We start from the raw sequence: 15,249 nt of genomic DNA, 5'->3' as shown, positions 1-15,249 counted from the left end.
TTTTAGTCCCAATATTACTGCAAGTCTGAGTGTGCATTAAGAAATTATTTTCTGGATTTAGAGGTCAGTGTGACCTCTAAATCCAGAAAATAATAATGGAAATGTTTTATATAAGGTTTTATGAGACATGTAGTTCTTCTATTCTTCTAAAATTTTTAACGTAGTTCGGCTGGCAAACACTATTAGTTGCTGTGAAATATTCTAATCCAGTACTGTTTGTATGTACATTTGTCGATAACAATCATAGCACTTTGGCAGTGCACTTTATAATTTGCCATTTTGAAATGCATCTGTACTGTCTAATTTTTAAATTGGTTGTACTCATTCAGTGAAAAAGCAAAAAGTATACATAAATTTGAAATCCAAAGAAATGGTCAGAGTGTGATTTTTTGTAACCATTTAACAGTTCTCCCTCAGCATTTTGGAAGGATTTTTAAGCCCATTTTAGAAATGTGTTGTCATTAGTTAAGTCCTCTTAAATAAGTTATTCTTCTTTTCCTACAGATAGGAATGCAGAAATCCCAGGTGAACATGCAGGTCTTAAGCATCTGTTAATATATATAACCATAAAAATATTTAAAAATCCTGTCATTTTGTTTCTTCAATCCCTCATTAAAAACAATCATAAAATATGGTTTTGTTCTATTCTGTGGAATTGTCAAAGGAAAGATTTTACTTTTCTTGAAGATAAAAATCTTGTAATTATTTATGGGCCCACATGGTTTCTTTCAGTCAATTTGTTCAAAAGATTTCCCATTCAATACCATTTTTCCAACATGATGGTGAAAATAGCATGAAATTACAGTCAAAAGTATCAGTACAAACATAATGGTTACATTTTTGTTAGTGCTGGCATAAATTTGCCATTTAAAAAAATGGGGTATGGTTTAATGTTATCTCACTTGCTTTTTGTGCTTCTTCAGTCCTTGGTTTATTAAAATTTTGCCAATTGAAAACACAGTAACAAAATACTTTGCAGGAAGGTTTGCATCCAGGGGACTCTTGAACATATTCATCATGAGTTAAAATACCTTTATTTTGACATTTTTACCCTGGTCTCATTATAGTATTACATAATTGAAAGGCTTGAGTAGTAGAAGTGAAACTTGATAGAATATGAGGGTCATTTTTCTCTGGATTAAATACTTCATATTCCCATCCAGCAAAAATGAGAGAAGGGTATTTATGACTATTCCTTGATTCCAGATAAAGCATTGATTAATTGCCTGTTTGGGAATATCCATAATCCCTTAGTAATTACTGATATCAAACAGATCCATTTGATGATTCGGTAATAATAAAACCTAATTTAGATGCAGCTCATTCAAAATATTGATAATAGTGATAATTGAAATATAAGGCTGAGCTGAAATTTATGTAATTTATGTTTTTGAACAAAAGATTTGTTTAGCAATTTTTTAGAAAGTGAAATGTGTTTTGCACATTTAGAGAACAGGTTATCAAGCACTTTGTCAGACCACAACTATATATTAAAAGCAAAGCACTCATTACAAATGAATTTTTTATATTTTTCAAATCTGATTTGATTTGGTAACCATTTTTAAGCTAGGGACCTCATTGTATATTCTGAGTTAATTTACTGACTATATACAAAAATACAAGGTAGAAGAGTACTAGGGATGTAGATAAGAGGTATAAAATGTGAGCTACTTCTTAATTTTGGAGAGGACATAGGAATTAAATATTTCACATCTAAACAATATCAGCAAGCATGTTTTCAGACACTAACTTAATGGCTTGGAGGGAAAGGAGGGGCAGTAACTATGCTTTAATGGATGGTTAGATTTAGTTACATAGATAAGAGAATAGGTGAATTCCAGCCAGGAAAAAAAAAGCACAAGGAAAGAATTTGAAATGGAATTGGCCACACAACACGGAAAGACAACCTAGCTCAAATGCAGGACGCCTGTTTGATAAGTGCTAAGTGTTAGGCTTAGACTGCCAATATGGAGCCAATCTGAAGAGTTAAGAAAACCAGTCACAGTGGATAGGACTTTATTCTGGACATGGTTAAGAGTCAGTGAAGATATTTAAGAAGAGAAGTCAAATGATGAATATATAGAAAGTTTAATATAGTAGACATGTACAATGTGAATTTGATGAGGAGAGATGATGGGAAAATCATTTAGGAGTCTATTGTAATAATTTCAGGGTTCTGTGATGAAGGTTTGGACTGGGGTTGTGGCAGAAAAGGACAGATTGGAGATGTCTCTAAATTGGAGAAACAAATATAACTTGGTGACTGACTGAATATATGAAACATTTATGAGAAAAAGGAAGATCAGAAATGACTCTAAAGATTTTTTTTGTTGAAACTAAAAATTACATTTCTTTAACATGAACAATACGTTGAGTATTGAAGTCTTTTCAGGAATATATATTGAAAGATAATTAGTTCAGGCCATGTTTAATTTATTGGGAAGTGATAAATCAGTTATCCCTGAATAAACTATACATATTGTGGATTATACACACCACTAGACAGTGAGTGCCATTTCATCTCCCTTGGCTCCCTCATGTATTCTCAGATTTATATTCAACCTTTGTATTCTTGTTTGCCTTTGAGTACTTACAGGCCTCTTCAACCTCATACAATATCCTCCCAGAATACACTGCATCAAAATGAGCTATGTCACCTTTGTCTGACAGTTCTTTCTTACTACTACTCTCTTCCCTACTATGGATATTCAACGGATGTTTTATGTGGTACTTAGTAATATAATAAATCATTTCTCCAGAATTTGGGGGATGCTGCTTAGTCATTAATTTCAATAGTTCCTCAATATAAACTGCAAAATTGAATTTTACCTGTATTTTTCTCAGATTGGAAGTGATAGGGCTAGAATCGTCCAAAAATAACTTCCATGTGATCCTTGGGTCTCCTTACTCATAATCCCCTCTGTGACTAACTAATGTGGTGTGGGAACTCAGTCACAGGGATCACATCCTCTCTTATTTACATACCCTAGCATATTTTCTCCTTTTTCTTGTTACTCTTACCACTAATGGTGATAACTCAGGAGGAATGGAGTCCAAAGAAAGAGTGAGAGAGTAAATAAGTAGCATAAATTACTACCTAACAATTACATTTTGTTTGATGGTGAATTTTGCTGTCCTGCATTGTCAACAGAAGGCTTCATTTCATTCTAATTTTCTGCTGACATTTATGGACCTGAAAAACACTTGGCCTACAGAAAACAATTCATCATTTTAAACAAAGCCAGACAATGATTCTTAACACTAATAAAGTGTGAATCCCTTAGGAATATGTCGTATTGTTATCAGCTTATTAAGAAGCTGGTAATTATTGAGTGCCTACTCTGTGTGAGATACTATAAGGTTTAAAACAAAAGCATATTTTATCAATTCATTCAAACAAACATTTTTGAGCACATATTTGACAATTTCTGTTGTTATGCTCACAAACATTATTATCCAGACAGAGAAAGAAAATCTCAAGCAATGAAAAATAATATATAATCAAGTTCTAAATAGTTACATTTTGGAATAATAAAGGATTAAATATTAGCTGTCATTCTTAGAGTATGGACTAAAAATCGTGATAGGGAAAAATTCAATGCACAGATTATCAAAAGTATTTCCAAAAATTCTAAGAATCTAAAATTTAATCTGGCATACAGCAGTTAGATTAAACTATCCTAAATTAAAACTTAAACAAAAATTTGAGTGATAGCTTAAATAATTATAGCAAAATTCTTTGGTAAATAACTTTTAAATTATGCTTTATTTTTATTTATTCTAAATTGGAATCCTGGATGTAGTGTTATACATGAAAGTGATCATATAAAACAAATATGTTATTTTGAAAGAGAAAACTATAGAATATAAATAAATGGTGTTAAGATAAATAAAATTTCCTTTCCTTATATTACACATAATGGCAAATTTTAATTTTCTGAAATAAAAAACAAGGACTTTAATTTGAATGTAACTATTTCATATAGGTACACTAGTTGAAAAGAAGAGTATATAAATTTCATGTGATATTTAGGACTGAGAACTGGAATTTAGCATGGTGAACCCTGAGAATTCACCAATTATGTGGTGAGGGTCAGATTAGTCATCAAACAAGAATTTAAGATTATGAATAAAATATAAGTAGCTTAACATATTTGGAAAGGGGAACAAAGTCCACCATAGCAAAATAAAACTCTCTTTAGTGACAAGCAACACTACATTTCCACAATGCAAAGCAATTACAAATGGTAGCAAAAACAAAGGTATTTCAACTCTAGGCATTCTCACTTTGGAATGAAGCCAAGAAATTATTAATCTTTATCAGGACCTACTTCCCTTTCCTGTTTACACAATACAATGGAGGGATATAACTGCAGTATGAGACTACATTACACTGGATGTGGAAGAAGGAAGCTGGTCACATATCTGTTTGTGGGGAAATTAGCCAAAACAGAGAGCTGAAGTGGAAATTCCTCAGGCAATGACTCAGTGAATAGAGCAGCAGTTCATTCCAGGCTAGTTCCAATTTTAGAATGTGTGCTTCTGGACAGATATTTTTTTCCTCCTGATTCATGTTGGTATTAATTAATTAATGCCAAACATAGCACTTGGTGTTTCTAAATAAATGCAACATTTTTGCCCCTTAAAGTCACCTTACGTTCCTGTGCTTCTTAGAGCTAAATTTTTTTTGTTAATTATCAATAATATCAATAAGAAGTGTCGTCAGAGGCCATGACATACTAATAGAAAAAAATGTCATATATTTATTATTTTTGCCTCACTTTCCAAAATGTTGATTAAGTAAAACTTATTTTTCTATTTTTTTTCTTTGAAGATTCACTTTCCCATGGGTATGTCATTGTTTATGTACTTAGAAAGCAATAAGACTTGGGAGCATTGTTAAATAAGTGTTTGCAATTATAACCTTAGTAATTTGACTACCTTGAAAATTGGAGAAGCCTAGGCTAGATGTACTACTTTCCTAAATAACAGAGAGGGCTTATGGAAAGGAATGAAGGACAAATTCATTGAGAAAAAAGAGATTCATTTCTGTTATTAAATCAGACTTTGTATTTATCAATCTTACTGATTAATCTTGTACATTTTACAGCATATTATAGTCTGCTTTTAGAAGACTCCATATACAGCACTGAGTCTTTCTTTAGATGAGACCTTAAAAAATTGATTTGTTTTATATTTAATTTTTATCGAATTATATTTGACATAACAATATAATGTCGGTTTCAGGTGTATGGCATAGTGATTTGATACTTTTATACATTATGAAATGATTACCACAATAAGTCTAGTTATCATCTGTCACCATACAAAGTTGTTACAATATTATTGACCATATTCACTATGCTGTGCATTACATCCCCGTGACTTATAGCTGGAAGTTTGTACCTCTTAATCCCCTTCACCCGTTTCACCTGTTCCCCCACCTGCCTCCCCTCTGGCAACTACCAGTTTGCTTTCTGGATCTATAGTAGACATTGGATAGTCCTTTTCACTACTAAATCTATGTACCAAATCTACTGAATATTGTAAAGACTTGCTGCATAGGATCTTGTTTGCAAAGTGATTCTGGTTGTCCTTCACCTTAGATTATTTTGGGGCAAAAAATTCCTCAAAGATAAAATGTTACCTGGACTTGCAAAAATTGTTAAGGATTCTTCCCCAAAACAGAAATGAAAATAAAATTTAAACAACAAAAAAAGAAGATAAGTTTTCTCTATAGCCAAGTGTTTTGGCTTTTCCTAAGTGTCTCTGGTCTACAACATCTGTATAAAAGCACAATGGCGATTTAAAAACACACCCAGTATTTTCCAGTTACAGTTAGCAATATAAAACCTTCAAATAGATGTTATTGTAACATTGGTCATCTGTCTATCTAATACTATCTGGCTTTCAGAAATTCCATGAGGATAGTAAGAAGTGAAGAGAAAAGTTTTCCAAATTTAGGCTTGCCTATTGAAATGCCAAAATGTGGTCAAATTAGATGCTGTTTATTTTACATGTTTGACGTTTTAGTGTTTGGTGCTTTCAACTATTTCTACTCCAAATAGTTGAAAAAGTATTTTAAAACTAAATGTGAGTATTTGATTCATGACATTAAAGTTGATAATTCATTTTTATTGATTTTACTTTGCAAGATTGATGCATTGTTGAATTCAGTAAACATTCAGATAACAAACTATAGGTTATCTGTTTTGAAACTGCATTATATATTTTAATCATTCCTTGCTTTAAATTTTAAGCTACCATATATTGAATCATAACTGGGTCTATGAAGTATTTTATTTGTAAAATTTATTGTTTTTTATATTTTAATTGAAACAACATATATTACATACAGATCATAAGAATATGTAGCTACATGAATTTTCACAGAGTGAGTACATCCATGTAACCACTACCCAGATCAAGAACTAGAATACTACCAGAAGCTAAAGTTCCTTCATGTCCTCTTCCAGACACTATTATCCTGAACCAAAAAAATATCTTGGCTTCTAAAACCATAAATTCAGGCCTTTGTTTGTTTCTTTGTTATTATTTATTATTATTGAGATAAAATTCATGCAACATAGCATTCACTATTTTATCCATTTTAATGTGTACCATTCAGTGGGTTTTAGTACATTCACAATGTTGTGGAATCATCACAGACGGCCATTTCCAGAATATTTCATTATTCAAAAAGAAACCCCATACCCACTAAGCAGCAATCCCCCATTCCTCCCACCCCCTAGAAACTACTAATTTACTTTCTGTATCTATGGATTTGCCTATTCTGCATATTTCATCTGAATGGAATTATACAATATGTGACCTATTGTGTCTGGATTATTTTACTTAATATAATACTGTTTTCAATGTTTGTCTGTGTTATAGCATGTATCAGTACTTCATTCTCTTTGTGGCTGAATAATGTTCCATTGTATGGGTATACCACATTTTGTTTATTCATTCATCAGTTAATGGATTTTTGGGTTGTCTCCACTTTTGGGCTATTATGAATAATGCTGCTATGAACATTTGTGTACAAATTTTTGTATGAATATATTAAAACCATAGATTAGTTTTGCTTATTTTTAAGTTTTATGATGTGTATTCCTTTTGTGTTTGACTAATAAGTCAAAATAAGTAAAATATTACTCAACAGTTTGTTTGTAAGATTCAGCCATGTTTGCATGTAGAAATAATTCACTTTTTTCTTGTACAGAATTTTATTGTATGCCTATATCATAATTACTTTTACATTCTGTTTATGGGCATTAATGTTTTCAGGTTTGGGCAAGTATTAATTATGCTGCTATGAGCATTCAAATATACCTTTTTTGGTGAGGATATGTATTCATTTCTATGAGTTATATACCAAGAAGTGGAGCTTGATATGTCTAGTTTTAGTAAATACTGTCAAACAGTTTCCAAAGGTTCTTGTACTAATTTACACTCCTACCAGCAGTTATGAATGGTCTAGTTATTCCTCAACCTGACCAGGACCTGGTAATGTTTGACTTTTTCATTTAATCATTCTAGAGTGTGTTTACTGGAATAGCATTGTAGTTTTAATTTACATTTCTCAACTAAAATCAGGAATTGTTGCCTAGGTAATTACAGAAGAAAGCTTAAGGTTATTTAAAAAATTTAGATGTAACAATTTATTTGAAATCTGCTTTATAGTGAATTTTCTGGAAGTTTCTGTGTTTCAGAGAAATAGAATGCCAAAGAAATGCATATTATGTACCTTTAGTTATTAATAAAAATCATGTTGTAAATTGACATAGAGACTTTTAAACTGTATCTCTGTATATTGCTGCTGCTATTAATTCATATTGGTAAAGTGTTTAGATAAAAATTATTGGAAAAATATGGAGATAAAATTGAACTTGGCTTGTGGTTTTTTTTTTTAACATCTTTATTGGAGTATAATTGCTTTACAATGGTGTGTTAGCTTCTGCTTTACAACAAAATGAATCAGTTATATATATACATATATTCCCATATCTCTTCCCTCTTGCGTCTCCCTCCCTCCCACACTCCCTATCCGACCCCTCCAGGCGATCACATAGCACCGAGCTAATCTCCCTGTGCTATGCGGCTGCTTCCCACTAGCTATCTACCTTACTTTTGGTAGTGTATATATGACCATGCCTCTCACTCGCTTTGTCACAACTTACCCTTCCCCCTCCCCATATCCTCAAGTCCATTCTCTAGTAGGTCTGTGTCTTTATTCCTGTCCCACCCCTAGGTTCTTCATGACATATTTTTTCTTAAATTCCACATATATGTGTTAGTACATGGTATTTGTCCCTCTCTTTCTGACTTACTTCACTCCGTATGACAGACTCTAGGTCTATCCACCTCAAGACAAATAGCTCAATTTCGTTTCTCTTTATGGATGAGTAATATTTCATTGTATATATGTGCCACATCTTTATCCATTCATCTGATGTTGGACACTTAGGTTGTTTCCATCTCCAGGCTATTGTAAATAGAGCTGCAATGAACATATTGGTACATGACTCCTTTTGAATTTTGGTTTTCTCAGGGTATATGCCCAGTAGTGGGATTGCTGGGTCATATGGTAGTTCTATTTGTAGTTTTTTAAGGAACCTCCATACTGTTCTCCACAGTGGCTGTATCAATTTACACTCCCAACAACAGTGCAAGAGGGTTCCCTTTTCTCCACACCCTCCCCAGCATTTACTGTTTCTAGATTTTTTGATGATGGCCATTCTGACTAGTGTGAGATGATATCTCATTGTAGTTTTGATTTGCATTTCTCTAATGATTAGTGATGTTGAGCATTCTTTAATGTGTTTGTTGGCAGTCTGAATATCTTCTTTGGAGAAATGTCTATTTAGGTCTTCTGCCCAGTTTTGGATTGGGTTGTTTGTTTTTTTCTTATTGAGCTGCATGAGCTGCTTATAATTTTTGGAGATTAATCCTTTGTCAGTTGCTTCATTTGCAAATATTTTCTCCCATTCTGAGGGTTGTCTATTGGTCTTGTTTATGGTTTCTTTGCTGTGTAAAATCTCTGAAGTTTCATTAGGTCCCATTTGTTTATTTTTGTTTTTATTTCCATTTATGTAGGAGGTAGGTCAAAAAGGATCTTGCTGTGATTTATGTATAGAGTGCTCTGCCTATGTTTTCCTCTAAGAGTTTGATAGTTTCTGGCCTTACATTTGGTCTTTAATCCGTTTTGAGCTTATTTTTGTGTATGGTGTTAGGGAGTGATCTAATCTCATACTTTTACATGTACCTGTCCAGTTTTCCCAGCACCACTTATTAAAGAGGCTGTCCTTTCTCCACTGTACATTACTGCCACCTTTATCAAAGATAAGGTGTCAATATGTGCATGGGTTCATCTCTGGGCTTTCTATCCTGTTCCATTGATCTATCTTTCTGTTTTTGTGCCAGTACCATACTGTCTTGATTACTGTAGCTTTGTAGTATAGTCTGAAGTCAGGAAGCCTGATTCCTCCAGCTCCGTTTTTCATTCTCAAGGTTGCTTTGCCTATGCAGGGTCTTTTGTCTTTCCATACAAATTGTGAAATTTTTTGTTCTAGTTCTGTGAAAAATGCCAGTGGTAGTTTGATAGGGATTGCATTGAATCTGTAGATTGCTTTGGGTAGTAGATTCATTTTCACAATGTTGATTCTTCCAATTGAAGAACATGGTATATCTCTCCATCTACTTGTATCATCTTTAATTTCTTTCATCAGTGTCTTATAATTTTCTGCATACAGGTCTTTTGTCTCCTTAGGTAGGTTTATTCCTAGATATTTTATACTTTTTTTTGCAATGGAAAATGGAAGTGTTTTCTTGATTTCATTTTCAGATTTTTCATCATTAGTGTATAGGAATGCCAGAGATTTCTGTGCATTAATTTTCTACACTGCTACTTTACAAAATTCATTTATTATCTCTAGTAGTTTTCTGGTAGCATCTTTAGGATTCTCTATGTATAGTATTATGTCATCTGCGAACAATGACAGCCTTATTTCTTCTTTTCCAATTTGGATTCCTTTTCTTTCCTTTTCTTCTCTGATTGCTGTGGCTGTTTGTTTTTTGTTATTGAGCTGCATGAGCTGCTTGTAAATTTTGGAAATTAATCCTTTGTCAGTTGCTTCATTTGCAAATATTTTCTCCCATTCTTAGGGCTGTTTTTTGGTCTTGTTTTTGGTTTCCTTTGCTGTGCAAAAGCTTTGAAGTTTCATTAGGTCTGATCTGTTTATGTTTGTTTTTATTTCCATTTCTCTAGGAGGTGGGTCAAAAAGGGTCTTGCTGTGGTTTATGTCATAGAGTGTTCTGCCTATGTCTTCCTCTAAGAGTTTTATAGTGTCTGGCCTTACATTTAGGTCTTTAATCCATTTTGAGCTTATTTTTGTGTATGGTGTTAGGGAGTGATCTAATCTCATACTTTTACATGTACCTGTCCAGTTCTCCCAGCACCACTTATTGAAGAGGCTGTCCTTTCTCCAGTTTATATTCCTGCCCCCTTTATTAAAGATAAGGTGACCATATGTGCGTGGGTTTATCTCTGAGCTTTCTATCCTGTTCCATTGATCTATCTCTCTGTTTTTGTGCCAGTACCATACTGTCTTGATTACTGTAGCTTTGTGGTATAGTCTGAAGTCAGGGAGCCTGATTCCTCTAGCTCCGTTTTTCGTTCTCAAGATTGCCTTGGCTATTCGGGGTCTTATGTGTTTACATACAAATTGTGAAATTTTTTCTTCTTCTGTGAAAAATGCCAGTGGTAGTTTGATAGGGATTGCATCGAATCTGTACTTAGCTTTCGGTAGTACAACAATTTTCACATTGTTGATTCTTCCAATCAACAATTTTTCCAATTTCAACTTTCTTAAATTTACCAAGGCTTGATGTGTGACACAAGATATGATCTATCCTGGAGAATGTTCCATGAGCACTAGAGAAAAATGTGTATTCTGTTGTTTATGGATGGAATGTCCTATAAATATCAAGTCCATCTTGTTTAATGTATCACTTAAAGCTTGTGTTTCCTTATTTATTTTCATTTTGGATGATCTCTCCTTTGGTGAAAATGGGGTATTAAGTCCCGTACTATGAATGTGTTACTGTTGATTTCCCCTTTTATGGCTGTTAGTATTTGCCTTATGTATTGAGGTGCTCCTATGTTGGGTGCATAACTATTTATAATTGTTATATCTTCTTCTTGGATCGATCCCTTGATCATTATGTAGTGTCCTTCTTTGTCTCTTCTAATAGTCTTTATTTTAAAGTCTATTTTGTCAGATATGAAAATTGCTACTCCATCTTTCTTTTCATTTCCTTTGCATGAAATATCTTTTTCCATACCCTTACTTTCAGTCTGTATGTGTCCCTAAGTCTGAAGTGAGTCTCTTGTAGACAGCAAATATATGGGTCTTGTTTTTGTATCCATTCAACCAACCTGTGTCTTTTGGTGGGAGCATTTAGTCCATTTACATTTAAGGTAATTATCCATATGTATGTTCCTATCCCATTTTCTTAATTATTTTGGGTTCGTTATTGTAGGTCTTTTCCTTCTCTTGTGTTTCTTGCCTAGTGAAGTTCCTTTAGCAGTTGTTGTAGAGCTGGTTTTGTAGTGCTGAACTCTCTCAGCTTTTGCTTGTCTGTAAATGTTTTAATTTCTCCATTAAATCTGAATGAGATCCTTGCTGGGTAGAGTAATCTTGGTTGCAGATTTTTCTCCTTCATCACTTTCAATATGTCCTGCCAGTCCCTTCTGGCTTGCAGAGTTTCTGCTGAAAGATCAGCTGTTAACCTTATGGGGATTCCCTTGTGTGTTATTTGTTGTTTTTCCCTTGCTGCTTTTAATATGTTTTCTTTGTATTTAATTTTTGACAGTTTGATTAATATGTGTCTTGGTGTATTTCTCCTTGGAGTCCCCTGTATGGGACTCTCTGTGCTTCCTGGACTTGATTAACTATTTTCTTTCCCATATTAGGGAAGTTTGCAAATATAATCTCTTCAAATATTTTATCAGTCCCTTTCTTTTCTTCTTCTTCTTCTGGAATCCCTATAATTCGAATGTTGGTGTGTTTAATATTGTCCCAGAGGTCTCTGAGACTGTCCTCAGTTCTTTTCATTCTTTTTTCTTTATTCTGCTCTGCAGTAGTTATTTCCACTATTTTATCTTCCAGGTCACTTATCCATTCTTCTGCCTCAGTTATTCTGCTAGTGATCCCATGTAGAGTATTTTTCGTTTCATTTATTGTGTTGTTCATCATTGTTTGTTTCATCTTTAGTTCTTGTAGGTCCTTGTTAAATGTTTATTGCATTTTGTCTGTTCTATTTCCAAGATTTTGTGTCATCTTTACTATCATTATTCTGAATTCTTCTTCAGGTAGACTGCCTATTTTCTCTTCTTTTTTTAGGTCTGGTGGGTTTTTATCTTGCTCCTTCATCTGCTGTGTGTTTTTCTGTCTTTTCATTTTGCTTATCTTACTGTGTTTGGGGTCTCCTTTTTGCAGGCTGCAGGTTCATAGTTCCCATTGTGTTTGGTGTCTGTCTCCAGTGGCTAAGGTTGGTTCAGTGGGTTGTGTAGGCTTCCTGGTGGTTGGGACTAGTGCCTGTGTCCTGGTGGATGAGGCTGGATCTTGTCTTTATGGTGGACTGGTCCACGTCTGGTGGTGTGTTTTGTGGTGTCTGTGGACTTATTATGGTTTTAGGCAGCCTCTCTGCTAATGGGTGGGGTTGTGTTCCTGTCTTGCTAGTTGTTCGGCATAGGATGTTCATTACTGTAACTTGCTGGTCGTTGAGTGAAGCTGGGTGCTCTTGTTGAGATCGAGATCTCTGGGATATTTTTGCCATTTGATATTATGTGGAGCTGGGAGGTCTCTTGTGGACCAGTGTCCTGAATTTGGCTCTCCCACCTCAGAGGCACAGCACTGACTCCTGGCTGCAGCCCCAAGAGCCTTTCTTCCACACAGCTCAGAATAAAAGGGAGAAAAAGTAGATAGAAAGAATTAGTAGAAGTAGAAAGAAAGAAAGAAAGGAGGGAGGGAAGGAGGGAGGGAGGGATGGAGGAAGGAAGGAAGGAGGGAAGGAAGGAAAAAAGACAGAAGATAAAGTAACATAAAATAAAGTAAGATAAAATATAATAAAATTATTAAAATAAAAAAATAATTATTAAGAGAAAAAACAATGGATGTATAGTGCCCTAGGACAAATGGTGGAAGAAAAGCTATACAGACAAAATCTCACACGGAAGCATACACATACACACTCAGAAAAAGAGTAAAAGGGGAAAATATCATAAATCTTGCTCTCAAAGTCCACCTTCTTAATTTCGGATGATTCATTGTCTAAAGGAGGGAAGGAAGGAAAGAAAGAACAAAGATAAAGTAAAATAAAATAAAGTTATTAAAATAAAAAGTAATTATTAAAAAAACTTTTTTAAAAAAATGGACAGATAGAACCCTCGGTCAAATGGTGGAAGCAAAGCTATACAGACAAAATCTCACACAGAAGCATACACATACACACTCACAAAAAAAGGAAAAGGGGAAAAAATAATAAATCTTGCTCTCAAAGTCCACCTCCTTAATTTGGGATGATTCGTTGTCTATTCATGTATTCCACAGATGCAGGGTACATCAAATTGATTGTGGAGCTTTAATCCGCTGCTTCTGAGGCTGCTGGGAGAGATTTCCCTTTCTCTTCTTTGTTCTTACAGCTCCCAGGGGCTCAGTTTTGGATTTGGCCCTGCCTCTGCGTGTAGGGTGCCGGAGGGGGTCTGTTCTTTGCTCAGACAGGATGGGATTAAAGGGGTAGCTGATTCGGGGGCTGTGGCTCACTCAGCCCAGGGGGAGGGAGGGGCACAGAGTGCGGGTCAAGCCTGCGGCGGCAGAGGCCAGCCTGATATTGCACCAGCCTGAGGTGTGCCATGCTTTCTCCTGGGGGAGTTGTCCCTGGTTCCTGGGACCCTGTCAGTAGTGGGCTGCACAGGCTCTCCGTAAGGGGGGTGTGGATCGTGACCTGTGCTCGCACACAGACTTCTTGGTAGTGGCAGCAGCAGCCTTAGCGTCTCATGCCTGTCTCTGGGGTCCACCCTTTTAGCCGCAGCTTGTGCCTGTCTCTGGAGCTTCTTTAAGCAGCGCTCTTAATCCCCTCTCCTTGTGCACCAGGAAACAAAGAGGGAAGAAAAAGTCTCTTGCCTCTTCAGCAGGTCCAGACTTTTCCCGGGACTGCCTCCTGGCCAGCAGTGGCTCACTAATCCCCTGCAGGCTGTGTTCACGTCGCCAACCCCAGTCCTCTACCTGCGCTCCAACCAAAGCCTGAGCCTCAGCTCTCAGCCCCGCCCACCCTGGCGGGTGAGCACACAAGCCTCTCGGGCTGCTGAGTGCCGCTCGGCACTGATCCTCTGTGTGGGAATCTCTCCGCTTTGCCCTCCGCACCCCTGTTGCTGTGCTATCCTCCACGGCTCTGAATCTTTCCCCCTCTGCCACCCGCAGTCTCTGCCCGAGAAGGGGCTCCCTAGTGTGTGGAAACCTTTCCTCCTTCACAGCTCCCTCCCACTGGTGCAAGTCCCGTCCCTATCCTTTTGTCTCTGTTTACTCTGTTTTCTTTTGCCCTACCCAGGTACGTGGTGGTGGTATTTCTTGCCTTTTGGGAGGTCTGAGGTCTTCTGCCAGCATTCAGTAGGTGTTCTGTAGGAGTTGTTCCACGTGTAGATGTATTTCTGGTGTATCTGTGAGGAGGAAGGTGATCTCCACCTCTTACTCTTCCGCCATCTTCCCGGAAACCCTTGGCTTGTGGTTTTAAATTTACTTCTGAGATTAGGAGAAAAACAGCAATTTAATATAGAATGGTTGGAATATGTGCATAGGTCACACGTTTCTTTGTGATGGAAATGTTTCCCTGTTAGTATACAGCACATAGTTTCCCTGAAAACATTCCATGCCATCTATAGATGAAAGCCCCTAAAAATAAAGCAAGGTAGAAACCAAACACAGTCATTAATTGTAAGACAGACATGAAACAACTTCAGAGGTCAACTTAAAAAAAATCTCAACCTAGAAGTTGAGAGTTATGTTTTATTCAGGACTTACTCAGGACTATAGTCCAGGATACAGCTGCTCATATATTTCTGAGAAGTTGGTCAAAGGAGTTACAGGAGGAGCCAGGATATATAGTTTTTGCTGAAAAACAAACACGTAGATGAAGAGCATAAGACTACTGCTAATCACAGAAAACAGACATCTCAAGTTAATGATT

The sequence above is a fragment of the Leucopleurus acutus genome (assembly GCF_964270905.1).
Source record: "Leucopleurus acutus genome assembly, chromosome: X".
NCBI classification, from domain to species: domain Eukaryota; kingdom Metazoa; phylum Chordata; class Mammalia; order Artiodactyla; family Delphinidae; genus Leucopleurus; species Leucopleurus acutus.
Note: the sequence above shows the minus strand (reverse complement) of the source record.